This window comes from Sphaerodactylus townsendi, linkage group LG03, assembly GCF_021028975.2.
Source record: "Sphaerodactylus townsendi isolate TG3544 linkage group LG03, MPM_Stown_v2.3, whole genome shotgun sequence".
Taxonomy (NCBI): Eukaryota; Metazoa; Chordata; class Lepidosauria; order Squamata; family Sphaerodactylidae; genus Sphaerodactylus; species Sphaerodactylus townsendi.
In genome coordinates, this window is record NC_059427.1 from 14,922,016 (window position 1) to 14,929,095 (window position 7,080).

Genomic DNA, 7,080 nt, shown 5'->3' on the forward strand with positions numbered 1-7,080 from the left:
CTTAACACAGCAAATCAAATAAGATATTATAGGCATCACTGAAACCTGGTGTGACGAGTCTCATGATTGGAACATAAGAAGTTAAGGGTATAACCTATTGCAAAGAAGCAGATCAAATAGGAAAGGAGGAGTAGCATTACAGTGGAACCTTGGTTTTCATTGCGTTCGGTTTTCATCGGTTTCAGTTTTCATCGATTTTTTAAGTGAAAAATTTGTCTCAGTTTTCATCAATTTGCCTCGGTTTTCATCAATTTGCAGTAAAATGCAGGGGTTTGTGGAGAAAAATCACCCGGACAAAGCTGTTGCAGGCCGTGTCTGCAACTTATTTAATGACAATGTCTTGCCCCATTTCAGACAAATCTTAAAGAGGCGTCAGAAACAGACCTCTTTGGACAGCTTTCTAGTGCGACATTGGTCCACTGGCTCTGAAGCTGGTCCTAGTGTTATGGTTTGTTACTGTTTTCAGCATTAAACACTATGTTTATTCACCAAAAATGTTTTTGGTATGTTTTTTGGAGTGCCTACAGCAGATTAATTGGATTTACATTGATTCTTATGGAAAAGTTTGCCTTGGTTTTCATTGGTTTCGGTTTTCATCGATTCTTTTTGGACGGATTACCAATGAAAACTGAGGCTCCACTGTATATGTAAAAGATTATTACAGACGTGAACAGGTCTATGACTTAAATCCTGCAAGCCAGGTTGAGATCACTTGGGTAAAAATTAAGGGGGAGAAAAACAATACTGATCTCCTTGTGGGGGTATATTATCACAGGAGTGGGGGGGGGAAATAGTGCCCAGACCCTGCCCCCGTCCCCATGGGCCCCACCCCACCCTACCCCCTATTTACCTATTGAAAAAGTGGCATGGCTGGTCCCGCCAGGCTGCTCCGGGCTTCTGCCGGGCCTGGGGAGGCAGGGCAAAGGGGGAAAGGGGAGGGGTATGTGGGTCCCCCTTCCCCCCACTTACCTTAGTTCAGCTGGCTACAAAGAGCAGCTGGCTGAAACAGCAGCCTGGCTTGTCGTGCCAGGCTGCTCCGGGGTTCGGCCGGGCCTGGGGAGTGGGGCAAGGGGATGAGTGTGGGGGGCAATTTTCCACCCCCATGTGATGCCAATGGCATGCGCCCGGGGCAGGGCACCCCCACAGCCCCATGCCAGTCTGAAGAGATGGATGATGCATCTATATAGGTGCAGAACGATCCACAAAATCCCAAATATAATGCTACCTAAAAGCATATATAATCGTAATTTTATATATATGTGAAATTTCAATTAAAAAAACAAAGCCTCAAATTCACACCAAAAATCAAATATTTGATTATGATTGACCAGAAGAGGGGAAAATACATTTGAGCAAAAAACTGCCTAACATCTACCGATACAAGGAAACATACACTGAATGACCAATGTTATTATTTATTGATTGATTTGATTTAATCCCTGGATCTTGCCCAACACAGCAGGCTCGAAGAGGCTCACAGCATAGGTTTAAAATAAAATTACATAAAATGCCTTATAAAATATACGATCCTCTTTCCCTTTTTTTTCTTTAGTCACATGAATGTAGACTTGATTGTGCTTGAGAAGAAAATTATAGGAAGCCAGTTATTGATTTTATGTTTTAGAATCAGTCAACAGAAATTACTAGGAGAGAAGGAAAATTCAAACAGAAGTTTTCTCCATTGTGCATTAGTTCTTTAGACTTGTTCCTCCCAGTTCATACGATGCTCTTCCTCCATCCATATGTATTCAATTGACAGCTCTTGTTTCATGTTCCCTTCTGGGTGAGACAGAAGAGAATCTTTTAGAGGTTTGTCTGTGGCACAACAAAAAGGCCAACAAAACGAGCTTCCCACTGAATCAGACCAGAAAACCAGAAACAAGCATATTATCTATCATGGGACTACCCAAACGGAAACTGTTGCTGACCAACGTTAGCAGTGGCGTATTTGCCTAGGGACAGGGAATACCCTCTGTCCCTGGGCGTCACTGATCTGGTCACATGGGAGGTGCAAAGTAGGGCCCCCACGTGACCAAGAAGATGGCAAGGCAGCAGGAAGTCCTGCTGCCTTGTAGTTTCTGGCGCCCTTGGCCCCGCCCATGTCATTATCGACATGGGCAGGACCAAGGAAGCCAGAGGACTCCCCCAAGCCTACCCCTCCCGGTTGCTGGCTCCCCCAAGCCCTGCCCCCCTCCCGGCTGCCGGCTCTGAGCTGGCAGCCGACAGTCCCTTCTGCCCTCCCCTCTGGGGAGGACCGAAGCAACTGGAAGCCTCTGTGCTGGAGCCTTGGCTTTTATACGCTTGGGGAGGCAGAAGGGACTGTCAAGCTGCTGGTTCTGAGCCGGGTAGCTGGGAGAGAAGTGGGGCTTGAAGGCAGGGTCACCCAGGAGGGGGAAGGGCTCAGGGGTGGGCCCAGAGGGTGGGTCTAACCCCAGGAAGCGGGGGTGCCATTTCCCCCCTGGTGCACGCTTCTGAACATTAGCTAAGGTGAGGCACTAAGCTTTCATATCTATTTAAACATATTTATACACCTAGCCTTTAGTTTTGGCTATCTAAGGTCCACAAAAAGATATAACAACAATTTGATCAACATCAAAATGTCAGATGTAAAAACCAACTTAAAAGCACCTTATCCTACCTTGCACCCCCACCCCACCCCCCCCATAGCAGGGTGAGCTCTCCCTATGGCCAACTTCAGGCTGCCCCCAAAGCTATCCAAAACAGCTGCTTGAAATCCAGTAGCTGGGAGGCTGTTCCAGAGGTGGTAGCAGAAGTAAGCACAAAATAGGCACTCTCAATGGTGTCAAGAACTGTGGCGTGCCTCTAAACACTCTCCAGCTTATCTCCATGCTTTGCAGATCTGGCTCTGAATTCCACCAGCGTGCTGTTGCAGTCAGATGGTTGGACTCCATCGGTTCCAGGTTCAGATTCCCACTCTGCTATGGAAGCTTGCTAAGTGACCTTGGGCTAAGCAAATAACATACTCTCAGCCTAAGGTACCTCAAAGGTTTGTTGGGAGAGTGAAATGGAAGAGAGGAGAACAATGTAAGTCACTCTTGGTCTCCTCTGGTAAAAAAAGGTGGGGAAGAAATAATGAATTAAAAAAAATCATCTAGGTCTTCTGGGAAACACCTCCCCGGCCAGTGGAAACCCATGAGCCATGAACTCAGATAAAGCCCTGTAATCCCACTGGGGGAATGGTACCCTTGTATGGAGATAGAATGTTTTGCAAGGTCCAAAGAACAGATTTTAGTCTTGCTCCTTCCCCTGATACCTGTATGCCGCCCAATTTTGGTGTAGAAGTTGTAGTGGAGAGGCTCAGTTACTACCTTAAAAAGTTTCAGAATGAAATAGCATTACCCTGTGGTCTCCAGGGTTACTCGCCAATTCTCACTGAAACACAGTTCTTGGGTGAACATCTACTTCAGGGTATGGCTATGTGTTCTGCCTTCCCTTTACAAGGCTTCAACTCACCTGGGCTTGCGCCTTCCAGAAATTGCAGTGCTGGGCAGGTGAGGGCTTCATGACTTGAGGCTGCCTGGCGCTGATGCGAAAGAAGTTCTGTTCTGCAGGGTTGTAGAGCCGCTATCTTGCCTCACCAACTTCTGAAGGGGTGGGGTTGCTGCACGAGGAGGCAAAAAGTATCATGATCCAAGAAGCAGGAGAAGGAACAGTTTTGTGTAAAGTACACAATGTATGATGACATTCATTCACTTTGTTTACAGTTCACGTGTTTCACTGGAGACACAAAATGGATTAGCCGGCCCAAAATGCAATCAGATTGGTAAAACACATAGCTTGGTTTCCCACAACCTATTCCGCTCGGGTTTGCAATTAGAGAACCGGGATGAATATTAATTAGGATCTGGCTTATCCTTTCATTCAGGTCATGACACTACAAGAATCTGGCCCTTGTGAATGCATGACTAAATAATAATGGCTGCCATTTAAGATTCTTCGAAGAGGTGGTGACTTGAGTGACCCTGACTTTTGAAGTTAGGGCAGGGCAATGACCACAGCAAACGCTTCAGCGGAAGCGCCATTTGTGGAATGTCCTTCCTGGAAGATATGTAAAGAAACCAACCACCCTATTTTCTTGAAACTCCTTGTATGACCAACTTGCTTTAAACAAACCTGTTGTATTGTTATTTCATCATGAATGTTAAGTAATTGTTTCTGTGGTTTTCTCGCTTAATCACCTGGGATATTTAACATCAAAATGGCAGAATCGAAATGGTTATTGTTTGCAAGAACAACATAAATGTAGGGATGGCCGTTCTGGGTTGGGAAATGTGTGGATATTTTGAGTGGCGGAGCCTGGGGAGAGCCGGGTTTGGAGAGTGGGAGGGACCACAAAAGGGCGATAATGCCACGGAGTCTGCCATCCAAAGCTATAATCTACTTCTTCTCCAGCAGAACTGATTCCCGTAGTCCGGAGATCAACAGCCACCGCCTTTGCAACCCTACTACTAATCTCGCAGGGGGTTTGCCCCTGGAGTTACAACTGATCTCCAGAGATTCGCCAGGGCAAATTGGAGATCAGCCACTTTCTCTAGGGAAACCAATTTTCACGACCCTCACCAAGGTTAGCTCTGCTCCTGCCGCGGTTGCTTATTACCAAGTGGCTTCTCGTGCTTTCGGTCTGAGAGCAGACGGCTGTGAATTACCATGGACCGAGGTTGCCGAGCCGGGTGGGCAAAGCGGAGTTTCCCTGTCTCCGACCTCACCGAAGCGTGGAAGCTTATGGCTGGCCATGTTAGGCCAGGGGCAAGCACCAACGCGCTGGCAGCCGGGTCATGAAAGGGAAGGGCAGCCCGAGGCTTTAAAGGGCCAAGCCACCCTTTGTGCCAGCCATATGCTTGGGCCGGCTAGCGTTTTGCCTGCCCACCTTTGCCCTTACTTTGCTTGGCTTTGTTAATGGCTGCTAGATTGTCATAGCCATCGGCGGTTACGCATGGGTATTGATCTGAGAAGAGCCAGGGGAAGGGAGCTGGCAAACTAACCCTTCCCCTCCAGAGTGGCCTTCCATAGTGGGAAGAGGCTACTGCCCTGCCAACAGGGCGCCTGGAGAGCACCTCTTGCCAGGAGTGTCCGTCACCGCAAAGCCCTCCCACAGCGGAGCTAGCTCCAGCATGAGGCATCCGGCCCGGGTGAGAGCATCGCTGTGATGCTTACATGATCAGATCAAGACCCATGCTACGCCTCACGCTTCTATGTGATTAATAAAGAATGGTTATGGCCAATTGATTTACCCCAGCTAAAATTCCCAGGTGTGATTATTGGGCAGTGACTTCTACTCTGAAGGAGTTCCACCCTCAGACGGCAAAGAGAGTTATCAAGTCAAGAACGTTATCTGCCTTTTGGAATGTGTATGTGTTGGTTTAAGCTTTCAACGCCTTTTAGTAGCTCTTTCTTTTCTGCGAACTGAATGTCTCAATTTTGATGGGGGAGGAGAGGGAAACCCTGACCAATTACCACAGGAAACATATAATCGGTGACTTGTATAGATCTGGCCAATTTGGACAATAATAACGCTACTAGCTTTCCTATGCCTGCTAATAATAAAACAAGAATTCTATTTCTACAACTTATTCAGGCTTTTGACACTGATCAATATTGTCTGGAGATCAATTGTATTAGCTGGAGATCTCCGGATCACACCTAGAAGCTAATAACCCTAAGACATAAAAGTGAGTATATTGTAATGCTGGATCCAGGGAAACCCAAATTCAAATCTCCTCTGTGGTATGAAATTTGCTTGGGAGACTTTTGAACAAGTCTCTCAGCCCTAAAACTACCTCAAAGAGTTGTGAGATTAAAATGGACACAAGGAGAATGGTGTACACTGCCTTGAACCCCTTTGGAGGAAGGGAAGGATAAAAACATACCAAGTAATAATAATTAATTCCTCAAATACATACACATTGAATCAGCATATACAGGTGATGTTATTTCTAATCTAACTGTAGACATTTTCTTTCACAGGCAACAGAAACTAGCATGGATTTAAAATTGATACCTAATACCTTCTCAGACAAAGGACAAATTCCCACTAAAAATTTTAATCTAGATACAACAAAGTTTCAAAAAAAGAATCGGCACCTTTTCAAAGGTTCCAGCATCCTCACTGCTGCATGTTTCTCGTTAAGACATCCAGCCCTGCCCCTTGGGTGACAGCCTGCTGTCAGGGGTAGAATCTGTTAAGCTAGCAGCACCAAAATTCTCAGAGTATCTTTAGGAGACTCCCTCCAGACGATGCCTCACCCATGTTTGGTGAAATTTGGTCCATGGGGGCCAAAGTTATGGACCCTCAAATGTGTAGCCCCCATCTCCTATTAGCTCCCATTGGAAACACTGGGGGATGGGGCACCCCTTTTGGGAGTCCATAGCTTTGGGATTCCTTTAGATCAGGATAGGGAACCTGCAGCTCTCCAGATGTTCAGGAACTACAATTCCCATCAGCCTCTGTCAGCATGGCCACTTGGCCATGCTGGTAGGGGCTGATGGGAATTGTAGTTCCTGAACATCTGAGAGAGTCGCCCATAGGTTCCCTGACCCCTGCTCCTAGGTTAAATTGATAAAAAAACCTGGGTGAAATCAGTAGGAGATTCTCCTTGATTATACCACCTGTATTTGGTGAAGTTTGGTTCATGGGAACCAAAGTTATTGACCCTCAAATGTGAAGCCCCCCACCTCCTATTAGCTCCTCATTGGAGTGTTTTTTCAAAAAGGTGCATATACAAGCAAGTCCAGGAAAATCCCGTGGATAAGGGGGGGAGTGCCAGAAACGGGACTGATCTGTGTCCCGCGGTTCGGCAGTGGGGAGATCGCTGAAAACCGGGATACTTCGGGTGACTGTCCCAGGATTAATTGCCAGTGGGAATCGACCCTCGATATCACCAAAGAAACCCGGAGGGAAATGCTACGCTTCTGGGCCAGGAATGGTGAATATTCGTAAGGCGTAAATATTCTCATAGGTTCTCTCATTCGCTTCTGGCAAATCCTGCCCAGTACCGCATCACTCGGGGGATTAGCTCTAACTCCCACTTTGTATGCGTTTTATTGGTTCCTGGTAGTAAT